Consider the following 13,461-nt stretch of genomic DNA (forward strand, 5'->3'; position numbering starts at 1 on the left):
TGAGAGTCCGCCTGCCGATGCAGGGGACACGGGTTTGTGCCCCGGTCCGGGAGGATCCCACATGCCGCGGAGCGGCTGGGCCCGTGAGCCATGGCCGCTGAGCCTGCGCGTCCGGAGCCTGTGCTCCGCAACGGGAGAGGCCACAGCAGTGAGAGGCCCGCGTACCGCAAAAAAAAACAAAAACCAAAACAACAAAACCCACAAGTACTCTCCTCCTCCTACTGACGTTCACTGCTACCAGCTCCCAGACTGTACGCCTTTGGCAATCAGGGAAATGAGTAGTGAACATTTTGCAGGCTGGTGATTTTCTGGAGCCCTTCTGCAAGGCCAAGAAGTGGCTGGAAAAGCTTCTGTTCTCTCCCAATTACTATAGCCATGCATTTCCCCTGACTCAATTCAGCTGCAGACTGCCAACTGCCTTTAAAAAGTAAAATGTTTTTCTTTCTTTCTTTTAAAAAAATATTTTACTGAAGTATAATTGATTTATAATGTTGTGTTAATTTCTGCTGTACAGCAAAGTGATTCAGTCATACATACATATATACATATATATATTCTTTCTCATATTCTTTTCTATTATGGTTTATTATGGTTCCAATATAGTTCCCTGTGCTATAGAGTAGGACCTTGTTGTTTATATATACTAGCTTGCATCTGCTGATCCCAAACTCCCAATCCTTCCCTCCCTAACCCCTCCTCCCCCTTGGCAACCACAAGTCTGTTCTCTTCATCTATGAGTCTGTTTCTGTTTCAGAGATATGTTCATTTGTGTCATATTTTAGATTCCACATATAAGTGATATCATATGGTATTTGTCTTTCTCTTTCTGACTTTGCTTAGTATGGTAATCTCTAGGTCCATCCATACTGCTGCAAATGGCATTATTTCATTCTTTCTTATGTCTGAGTAATATTCCATTGTATATATACACACCACATCTTTATCCATTCATCTGCTGATGGACATTTAGGTTGTTTCCATGTCTTGGCTATTGTAAATAGTGCTGCTATGAACATAGGGGTGCATGTATCTTTTTGAATTATAGTTTTGTCTGGGTACATGCCCAGAAATGGGACTGCTGGATCATATGGTAACACTGTTTTTATTTTTTTGAGGAACCTCCATACTGTTTTCCATAGTGGCTGCACCAATTTACATTCCCACCAACAGTCTAAGAGGGTTCCCTTTTCTCTACACCCTCTCCAACATTTGTTATTTGTAGACTTTTTAATGATGGTCACTCTGACCAGTGTGAGGTGGTACCTCATAATAGTTTTGATTTGCATTTCTTTAATAATTAGTGATGATGAGCATCTTTTCATGTGCCTATTGACCATCCATATGCCTTCTTTGGAGAAATGTCTATTAAGGTCTTCTGCCCATTTTTCAATTGGGTTGTTTTTTTGTTATTGAGTTGTATGAGCTGGTTGTATATTTTGGAAATTAATCCCTTGTCGGTCACATCACACACTAACAAGGAAATATCAGAAAGGGAATGTAAACAAACAATCCCTTTAAAAATCACATCAGGGCTTCCCTGGTGGCGCAGTGCTTGAGAGTCTGCCTGCCAATGCAGGGGACATGGGTTTGTGCCCCAGTCCGGGAAGATCCCACATGCCGCGGAGCGGCTGGGCCCGTGAGCCATGGCCGCTGAGCCTGCGCATCCGGAGCCTGTGCTCCGCAACGGGAGAGGCCACAACATGAGAGGCCCGCGTACTGCAAAAAACCAAAAACCAAAAAACAAACAAACAAAAAAACAGGTATAAACCTGACCAAGGAGGTTAAAGATTTATATGCTAAGACCCACAAAACATTAATAAAGGAAACTGAAGATGACTCGAAGAAATAGAAAGATATTCCATGCTCTTGGATTGGAAGAAGTAATATTGTTAAAACAGCCATACTACCCAAGGCAATCTATAGATTTAATGCGATCCCTATCAGATTACCCATGACATTTTTCACAGAACTAGAACAAATAATCCTAAAATTTATATGGAACCATAAAAGACCCAGAATTTCCAAAGCAATCTGTAGGAAAAAGAACAAAGCAGGAGGCATAACCCTCCCAGACTTCAGACAATACTATTGTCTACAAAGCTACAGTAATCAAAACAGTGTGGTACTGGCACAACAACAGACATATGGATCAGTGGAATAGACTAGAGAGCCCAGAAATAAAGCCACACATCTATGGACAATTAATCTTTGACAAAGGAGGCAACAATATACAATGGGGAAAAGACAGTCTCTTTAGCAAGTGGTGTTGGGAAAGTTGGACAGCCACATGTAAATCAATGAAGTTAGAACACACCCTCACACCATACACAAAAATAAACTCAAAATGGCTTAAAGACTTAAATCTAAGACATGATACCATAAAACTCCTAGAAGAGAACATAGGCATAACTTTCTTTGATGTAAATCGTACCAGTGTTTTCTTAGGTCACTCTCCCAAGGCAACAGAAAGAAAAACAAAAATAAACAAATGGCACCTAATAAGCAAAAATAAATAAACAAATGGGACCTAATCAAACCTATAAGCTTTTGCACAGCAAAGGAAACAATAAACAAAAGGAAAAGATAACCTATGGACTGGGAAAAAGTAAAATGTTTTTAAATGTGGAATCTAAAAGAGACAAACTCAGAGAAACCCCTGGAGGTTACCAGGGGTTGATTATAGCTAATAATACTGTATCACATACTTGAATGTTGCTAAAAGAGTACATCTTAAATGTTCTCACTAGGAAAAAGAAATGGTAACTATGTGAGGGGATGAAGGTGGTAACTAACACTGTGCAGTAATTATTTGGCAATTTTTAAATGTATCATATCAACACGTTGTATACATTAAACAATGTTATGTTTCAGTTATATCTCAATAAAGCTGGGGAAAAAAGTAAAAATGTTTTTCAAATATGTAACTAAATTCAACTTTTGTGTCACTTTTTTACCTCTTTCAAAAAGATACCCAGAACCTTCTACTCACTTAGAATCTTTAACTGAGGTAGATACATCAGATATGGGCAGTATCACATGATGGGTAAATGCTTGGGACTCAGGGTCTGGTTTCAAATCCACACTGCCATTTACTATGAGTGATCCTGGGCAGATTATTTTAGTACTTTATATTACTCTCATATACAGTGAGAACAATAAGAGTAGTAATAGAAATGTTATTTGTACCTCATAGAAATGTTAGGTACATTAATGATTTTGGCCCATAGTGATTACCTGATATTATTAGCTATCACTACCACCTATGTTTTATCAATGAAGAATCAAGAGATCCAGACTATACACAAGTGGCCCAAAATCATACAGTGAAGTGTGACATATCCATACTTCAACCCCAGGACACCCCATCAATTTTTTCCTTTTTTACAATGAACTGGGATATGTTTATTGAGTATCTGTTATGGCCAGTGCTATAGTAGGTGCCATGGGGAGATGAAAAAATAAACAGGTACCTGCCTAGAATTTACAATTTGGTTATAAAAACAATGCTAGACACTCAAAATAATTAACAAAAATTGCAGGATGGTGATGATGACACACCAAGCTGTACAGAATAGACTATATAAGTACACAAGGAATTTGGAAGGAGAGAAGTCCCAGCAGATCTGGGAAATCAAAGAATTCAGAGGTAAGGTGAAACCTGAACTGGACTTCAGCTTCAATTCAATTCAACAGTATTTTTATTCAGACTCCGTATTTCAGAGGTACAAAGATCTAGAAGCTCTGTTGACACAAGCCAAACACATAAGCCACTGCCTCCCTCTACCTGGACCTCTCCAAGATTCCAGAGACTCATTCTATTGTCTAACTTAAGTCCCTTTTCCCTTAACTTCTGAACCCCTCTTTTATAGTGAAAGAGGAAGGAGAAACCATTCTAAAGGAAAAGAGGAAAGGGGAATCAAGGAGTGTTTCTGCAAGAGGTGATGTCTGGTGGAGGTCTAACAAGTGAGGCATATTTTCATTGTGGAGAACGAGGGAGCCGAGAGAGAGGGAGGAGGCATGGGTACCAGGCCTGAGGGACCTAAAGCACCTGAGGGACCGGCAGGCTCTGGCTAAGGTACAGAGAAGGGGAGAGTGCTCCAGGCAAGGGAAAGCTGGAAGAAGAGCTCTGCAGGTGATCTCATCACCTCCACCACGCCAGGGCTCACTAAGGGAGGGGAGCCTGAGATTTCTAGGAACTACAGTGGGGAACGTTCCCGTGAGGCCACCTGAGGCCAGGTGAGGCAGCCTTCCCATTTAGGTGCCTGTCCCGTGTCACATTTTTTGCCGGAATACTGCCTAAAAAAGTTGAAAAAAATCAGGTATCTGCTCACACATTTTTTTCTCCTTTGTACATTTTTTAAGTTGGCATCTACAATTTTTCATTATAAGTTTATAGAGTTGTAAACAATGTTATTTCAGTATGTCATAAATGTTGACATTTTAAAATAAAACTGTAATGCTATTCTTTAAAATGTATCCAACCAAATATAAATAGCAAAACAATTTGATACCCACTATCCATTTTAAAAATATATAAACTCGTTTTTCTTTAATAGTCAAAAATGCTGCGTTCTCTTTTGTTTTGGAAGCACATTTCCATTTCATTTCCCTCCCATATTATCCTAATGCAATATACTTTTATGCTCTACAAAAGTAATATATGGAAATTGAAATTTTTAAACTCTTTTTATTTACTATAATTATAATGCTCTACATGCTTAACATATCCTTCAGGATTAGCTATCATCACAGTTAGTCTAAAATTAATCAAAGCAATACCAATACTTATTTTGACAAATAATACTTATTTTGACCATCAAAAGTAAGGTTTTATCACCCATGTATTTCTTTTTTTTAACAGTTGAAACACTTTATTATTAAAAGTTGTATATTTATCAGCATTGAAATTCCCCCTTATGAAGTTACTGAGAGTACTTTGGAGGGGAACATTGCTTTAATTCTGATTCACTAAATTATTTGTAAACTACTGAATACTGTGAACACATTCTTCAATACAGAATTAACACATGCATTTCTTAATCAGAGGGGTGCTGGGTTATAAAGTGCTGATTGAAGGAGGTTTGGTTATCACCAATATTTCACACAATCCCTTGCTGGGAACCAGAGAGGGTCTCAGACTTTGGGGCAATGGGTGGGACTATCCGTTTCCTAAACTGCGAAAAGGGCAAGTGGAAAAGGGGAAGAGGGAAAAGGACAGCCACATGAGCTACTACCACAGCAGCTTTCTGAGGCAAGTGGATTTCAGGAAGGAGTACACACACACACACACACACACACACACACACACACACACACGGAAAGCTGACCAGTGATAACCTTAAAACCATGCATGCCCTTGTACCCTATGGAAAATCTTCAGCTTCTCTGTGAAGCATGTGCACCTGAGTTCAAGACTGCTCCCTGAAGTGAGCAGGCTAATTCTAGTTGCATTAACTTATTTGTATGAGTACATGTGGGAGCCCCTTGGATGGGGTGTATCTAGTAAAGACCTTCAGCTATAAAAACAAGGCTCACTCAGGAAATCACAATGATGTGTCACAGTGACATTTTGGAGCTCAACAAAGAACAAATTTGTCAGCTTCAGGAAATCAAAAACATTTAAAGAAATAAACAGAAAGGGGTAGATACAGTTTACTTATTATTTAGCATAACCTTTCCGTAAAGTATGCCAGCAAATGTGGATATACATACACTTTGACTCAGCATTACTAAGAATTTATCTTGATGAAATATTTAGAGATATATGTGCAAAGAGATTCACCACAGTCCTACTTAAAATAGTAAAAAGAGAAGTTAATTTATAGCACATCTGTGTAATGGAATATAATCATTGATTAAAAATGTTGAAGAAAACGATATGTGGGAAATATTCACAATATATTGTAAAGAGGAGGAAAGGGCTTCTTTCTTCTCTGCACACAGCATGAGAATTTGGGGGGGTTAAAAATACTTACACATAGAGATACACAGGTGTGCACACGCAAACATACACATACACGTATGCATACAAAAAAAGTACTAGGACACACGTACCAATACGTGATTAGCTTTTAGAGTGGGTTTATAAGTAACTTCCAATTTTGTGTTTTTCTGTGTGTTTTCAAGTTTTATCCAAATTGATTTCAGATAAGCAAGTACTGGGGTTTTTTCTAATTAGAAAAAGGTACTTTTCAGTGAAAAAAGTAACCAATCTTCTTTAAAAAAAAAAAAGCACTTGGAAGTCATTTAACCATCTTGAAGAGTATTAAGTGCCAGGCACTATGCTGGCCCACACAGCTGCAGGAATCAGCAATCCCGTTCCTGTATTCTATCTGGAGGAGGGGGTTGGCAGGTCTGAGAATTCTTGAAATAATTAAAGTCAGACACTTTGTAAATCTCAAGCCACTAAAGTTTCCCAGATTGCTTTGCCTTTAAGAAAAATGCCATGTTCAAATTAAAAAGCTAAACCATCTACAATGTCTCTACAGTCATTGAAAGCCAATTTATTAATTAGCATTAATTATATCTTACATTTCAAATTCTATCACTACATTTATTTATCATTTTAATAACAATGTTAAATAAAAGAGAAAAATGATTACTTAACGACTTAATCTTTAAGAGGCAGAAGTGCAGAACTTTATAGAGTTCATCCTTAGCTTTGCTTCCTTGCATAAAATATGTTAGGGAGAGCATCAGCACTTGTTTGGAAAAGCTGCAGCTAACACTAAAACATCATGAATGAGATTAGCAAACTGAACATTTATAAAGCACAAATCAGAAAAATTTGCCACTGTGTTTCCCATGTTTACCTGTGATGCATACTTTATGTACTGTGCCTAATTAAATGCAACAGATTATGAAATGTTGAAATGCCAAGTTGTGTATAATGGAACATGTAGCTTATTTACATTGTAAACAATTTTACCTCTAATAAATAGTTTCTCTCTAATCAATATGTTTTCATCCCCATTATGTGATTCAATTTGAAATGAGGGATGGAAGCCAGATACTGTTCAGTTTTTCAACTTAATGGTGTTAATAAACTAAATCTCATTCCACTCCTCTCCTTCCCAAGGGTGCACATCCAGTGAAGTTTACATAAGGACAGAAAGCCTGGACACGTGCACACTGTTACTGATTTTTTGTTTGTTTAATTTCACTGTACTCAGAAAACACACTCTATAATTTAAATTATTGAAAATTTATTGAGAGGTGTTTTATGGCCCAAAATATAGTTCACTTTCAAAATGTTCTGCAAGTGCTTCAAAAGAATATGTATTCTGCAGTTGTTGGGTACAGTGCCGGAGCCACAGAGGAGAGCACAGCAATAGGGGTGAACAGGGCAAAGTGGAGAGATTCCTGCACAGAGGATCAGTGCTGACCAGCACTCACTAGCCCAAGAGGCTTGTCTGCTCACCTGCCGGCCAAGAGAGGTGGGGGCTGGGAGCGGAGGCTCGAGCTTCAGAATTCAGACCCCATGGAGAGGACTGGGTTTGGCTGTGAGAACACAGCCTGAAAGGGGCTAGTGCACCACAGCTAGCCGGGAGGGAGTCCAGGAAAAAGTCTGGAACCGCCTAAGAGGCAAGAGACCATTGTTTCGGGGTGCGCGAGGAGAGGGGATTCAAAGTACTGCCTAAATGAGCTCCAGAGAGGGGCGCGAGCCACGGCTATCAGCGCAGACCCCAGAGACGGGCATGAAAACCTAAGGCTGCTGCCACAGCCATCAAAAATCCTATATGCGAGCACAGGTCACAATCCACACCTCCCCTCCCAGGAGCCTGTGCAGCCCGCCACTGCCAGGGTCCCGTGATCCAGGGACAACTTCCCTGGGAGAACATACAGTGTGCCTCAGACTGGTGCGACGTCACACCGGCCTCTGCCGCCACAGGCCCGCCCTGCATTCTGTACCCTCCCTCCCACCGGCCTGAGTGAGCCAGCGCCCCCTAATCAGCTGCTACTTTAACCCCGTCCTGTGTGAGTGGAGAACAGACGCCCTCAGGCGACCTACACGCAGAGGCAGGTCCAAATCCAAAGCTGAACCCCAGGAGCTGTGCAAACAAAGAACAGAAAGGGATATTTCTCCCAGCAGCCTCAGGAGCAGCAGATTAAACCTCCACAATCAACTTGATGTACGCTGCACCTGTGGAATACCTGAAAAGACAACGAATCATCCCAAAATTGAGGCAGTGGACATTGGGAGCAACAATATATATATATTTTTCCTTTTTCTCTTTTTCTGAGTGTGAATGTGTATGCTTCTTTGCGTGACTTTGTATACCTTTGCTTTTACTATTTGTCCTAGGGTTCTGTTTGTCTGGGTTTTTTTGGGTTTTTTTAGTATAGTTTTTAGTGCTTCTTATCATTGGTAGATTTGTTTTTTGGTTTGGTTGCTCTCTTCTTTCTTTCCTTTTTTTTGTTTTTTTAATTCCTTTTAAATTTTTAATATTTTTATTTTTATACCTTTATTTTATCTTGTTTATTTTTCTTTCTTTTTTTCTCCCTTTTCTTCTGAGCCGTGTGCTCAGAGTCTTGCTCCAGCTGAGTGTCAGGGCTGTGCCTCTGAGGTGGGAGAGCCGAGTTCAGGACGTTGGTTCACCAGAGACCTCTCAGCACCACATAATATCAAATGGCGAAAGTTCTCCCAGAAATCTCCATCTCAATGCTAAGACCCAGTTCCACTCAATGACCAGCAAGCTATAGTGCTGGACACCCTATGCCAAACAACTAGCAAGACAGGAACACAACCCCACCCACTAGCAGAAAGGCTGCCTAAAATCATAATAAGGTCACAGACACCCCAAAACACACCAACGGACATGGTCCCACCCACCAGAAAGACAAGATCCAGCCACATCCACCAGAACACAGGCACCAGTCCCCTCCACCGGGAAGCCTACATAAGCCACTGAACCAACCTTACCCACTGGGAGCAGACACCAAAAACAATGGGAACTATGAACCTGCTGCCTGCGAAAAGGAGACCCCAAACACAGTAGGTTAAGCAAAATGAGAAGACAGAGAAACACACAGCAGATGAAGGAGCAAAACAAAAATCCACCAGACCAAACAAATGAAGAGAAAATAGGCAGTCTACTTGAAAAAGAATTCAGAATGATAGTAAAGATGATCGAAAATCTTGGAAATAGAATGGAGAAAATACAAGAAATGCTTAAAAAGAACCTAGAAGAACTAGAGCAAACAAACAATAATGAACAACACAATAAATGAAATTAAAAATTCTCTAGAAGGAATCAGTAGCAGAATAACTGAGGCAGAAGAATGGATAAGTGACCTGGAAGATAAAATAGTGGAAATAACTACTGCAGAGCAGAATAAAGAAAAAAGAATGAAAAGAATTGAGGACACTCTCAGAGACCTCTGAGACAACATTAAACACACCAACATTCGAATTATAGGGGTCCCAGAAAAGAAGAGAAAAAAAGGACTGAGAAAATATTTGAAGAGATTATAGTTGAAAACTTCCCTAATATGGGAAAGGAAATAGTCAAGTCCAGGAAGCGCAGAGAGTCCCATACAGAATAAACCGAAGGAGAAACATGCTAAGACATATTAATCAAACTATCGAAAATTAAATACAAAGAAAAAAATATTAAAAGCAACAATGGAAAAGCAACAAATAACATACTAGGGAATCCCCGTAAAGTTAACAGCTGATCTTTCAGCAGAAACTCTGCAAGCCAGAAGGGAGTGGCAAGACATATTTAAAGTGATGAAAGGGAAAAACCTACAACCAATATTACTCTACCCAGCAAGGATTTCATTCAGATTTGATGGAGAAATTAAAACCTTTAAGACAAGCAAAAGCTAAGAGAATTCAGCATCACCAAACCAGCTTTACAACAAATGCTAAAGGAACTTCTCTAGGCAGCAAACACAAGAGAAGGAAAAGACCTACAATAACAATCCCAAAACAATTAAGAAAAAGGTAATAGGAACATACATATCGATAATTACCTTAAATGTAAAAGGATTAAATGCTCCAACCAAAAGACATAGACAGGCTGAATGGTTACAAAACAAGACCCATATATATGCTGTCTACAAGAGACCCACTTCAGACCTAGGGACACATACAGACTGAAAGTGAGGGGATGGAAAAAGATATGCCATGCAAATGGAAATCAAAAGAAAGCTGGGGTAGCAATTCTCATATCAGACAAAATACACTTTAAAATAAAGACTATTACAAGAGACAAAGAAGGACACTACATAATGATCAAGGGCTCAATACAAGAAGAAGATATAACAATTGTAAATATTTATGCACCCAACACAGGAGCACCTCAATACATAAGACAAATGCTAACAGTCATAAAAGGGGAAATCGTCAGTAACACAATCATAGTGCAGGACTTTAACACCCCACTTTCACCAATGGACAGATCATCCAAAATGAAAATAAATAAAGAAACACAAGCTTTAAATGACACATTAAACAAGATGGACTTAATTGATATTTATAGGACATTCCATCCATAAACAACAGAATAGACCTTCTTCTCAAGTGCTCATGGAACATTCTCCAGGATAGATCATATCTTGGGTCACAAATCAAGCCTTGGTAAATTTAAGAAAATTGAAATCATATCAAGTATCTTTTCTGACCACAATGCTATGTGACTAGATATCAATCACAGGAAAAAAAAAACCGTAAAAAATACAAACACATGGAGGCTACACAGTAGCTACTAAATAACCAAGAAGAAATCAAAGAGGAAATCAAACAATACCTAGAAGCAAATGACAATGAAAACACGACGACCCAAAACGTATGGGATGCAGCAAAAGCAGTTCTAAGAGGGAAGTTTATAGCAATACAATCCTACCTCTGGAAACAAGAAACATCTCAAATAAACAACCTAAACTTACACCTAAAGAATTAGAGAAAGAAGAACAAAAAACCCCAAAGTTAGCAGAAGGAAAGAAATCATAAAGAACAGATCAGAAATAAATGAAAAGAAATGAAGGAAACAATAGCAAAGATCAATAAAACTAAAAGCTGGTTCTTTGGGAAGACAATAAAATTGTTAAACCATTAGCCAGACTAATCAAGAAAAACAGGGAGAAAACTCAAATCAACAGAATTAGAAATGAAAAAGGAGAAGTAACAACTGACACTGAAGAAATACAAAGGATCATGAGAGATTACTACAAGTAACAATATGCCAATAAAATGGACAACCTGGAAGGAATGGACAAATTCTTAGAAAAGCACAACCTTCCGAGGCTCAACCAGGAAAAAATAGAAAATATAAACAGATCAATTACAAGCACCAAAATTGACACTGTGATTAAAAATCTTCCAACAAACAAAAGCCCAGGACCAGATGGCTTCAGGTGAATTCTATCAAACATTTAAAGAGCTAATACCTATCCTTCTCAAACTCTTCCAAAATATAGCAGAGGGAGGAACACTCCCACACTCATTCTACCGGGCCGCTATCACCCTGATACCGAAACCAGACAAAGACGTCACAAAGAAAGAAAACTACAGGCCAATATCACTGATGAACATAGATGAAAAAATCCTCAACAAAATACTAGCAAACAGAATCCAACAGCACATTAAAAGGATCGTACACCATGGTCAAGTGGGGTTTACCCCAGGAATGCAAGTATACACAAATCAATCAATGTGATACACCATATTAACAAACTGAAGGATAAAAACCATATGATCATCTCAATAGATGCAGAAAAAGCTTTCAACAAACTTCAACACCCATTTATGATATAAACCCTCCAGAAAGTAGGCATAGAGGGAACTTACCTCAACATAATAAAGGCCATATATGACAAACCCACAGCCAACATCGTTCTCAATAGTGAAAAACTGAAACCATGTCCACTAAGATCAGGAACAAGGTTGCCCACTATCGCCACTATTATTCAATATAGTTTTGGAAGTTTTAGCCACAGCAATCAGAGAAGGAAAAGAAATAAATGGAATCCAAATCAGAAAAGAAGAAGTAAAACTGTCACTGTTTGCAGACATGATACTAAACATAGAGAATCCTAAAGATGTTACCAGAAAACTACTAGAGCTAATCATTGAATCTGGTAAAGTAGCAGGATAAAAAACTAATGCAGAGAAATCTCTTGCATTCCTATACAGTAATGATGAGAAATCTGAAAGAGAAATTAAGGAAGCACTTCCATTTACCATTGCAACAAAAAGAATAAAATACCTAGGAATAAACCTACCTAAGGAGACAAGAGACCTGTATACAGAAAACTCTAAGACACTGATGAAAGAAATTAAAGATGATACCAACAGATGGAAAGATATACCATGTTCTTGGATTGGAAGAATCAACATTGTGAAAATGACTATACTACCCAAAGCAATCTACAGATTCAATGCAATCCTTATCAAACTACCAATGGCATTTTTCACAGAAGAGACCGAAAAACTTCACAATTCATATGGAAACACAAAAGACCCCGAATAGCCAAAGCAGTCTTGAGGGGAAAAAAAACGGAGCTGGAGGATTCAGGTTTCCAGACTTTAGACTATACTTCACAGCTACAGTAATCAAGACAGTATGATACTGGCACAAAAAGAGACATACAGATCAATGGAACAGGATAGAAAGCCCAGAGATAAACCCACACACATATGGTCAACTAATCTATGACAAAGGAGGCAAGAATATACAATGGAGAAAAGACAGCCTCTTCAATAAGTGGTGCTGGGAAAACTGAACAGCTACATGTAAAAGAATGAAATTAGAACACTCCCTAACACCATACACAAAAATAAACTCAAAATGGACTAAAGACCTAAATAAATGTAAGGCCAGACACTATCAAAATCTTAGAGGAAAATATAGGCAGAACACTCTATGACATAAATCACAGCAAGATCCTTTTTACCCACCTCCTAGAGAAATGGAAATAAAAACAAAAATAAACAAATGGGACCTAATGAAACTTAAAAGCTTTTGCAAAGCAAAGGAAACTACAAACAAGACCAAAAGACAACCCTCAGAATGGGAGAAAATATTTGCAAACTAATGGACAAAGGGTTAATCTCCAAAATATATAAACAGCTCTTGCAGCTCAATATTAAGAAAACAAACAACCCAATCCAAAAATGGGCAGAAGGCCTAATTAGACATTTCTCCAAAGAAGATAAACAGATTGCCAACAAACACATGAAAGAATGCTCAACGTCACTAATCATTAGAGAAATGCAAATCAAAACTACGAGGTATCATCTCACACCAGAATGGCCATCATCAAAATATCTACAAACAATAAATGCTGGAGAGGGTGTGGAGAAAAGGGAACCCTCTTGCACTGCTGGTGGGAATGTAAACTAATACAGCCAGTATGGAGAACAGTATGGAGGTTCCTTAAGAAACTAAAAACAGAACTACCATACAACCCAGCAATCACACTACTGGGCATGTACCCTGGGAAAACCATAATTCA

The 13,461-nt window shown here is 38.7% G+C and overlaps 1 protein-coding gene across 4 annotated transcripts in view; it reads right to left on the reverse strand.

Annotated features, from left to right (window-relative positions):
• PBX3 (PBX homeobox 3) overlaps positions 1–13,461 on the reverse strand; it is a 230,919-nt gene that overhangs the window by 10,905 nt on the left and 206,553 nt on the right. The gene's annotated exons all lie outside the window — the stretch shown is intronic.

Source organism: Aethalodelphis obliquidens, unplaced genomic scaffold (assembly GCF_003676395.1).
Source record: "Aethalodelphis obliquidens isolate GAN/ISIS:26980383/991018 unplaced genomic scaffold, ASM367639v1 scaffold7, whole genome shotgun sequence".
NCBI classification, from domain to species: Eukaryota; Metazoa; Chordata; class Mammalia; order Artiodactyla; family Delphinidae; genus Aethalodelphis; species Aethalodelphis obliquidens.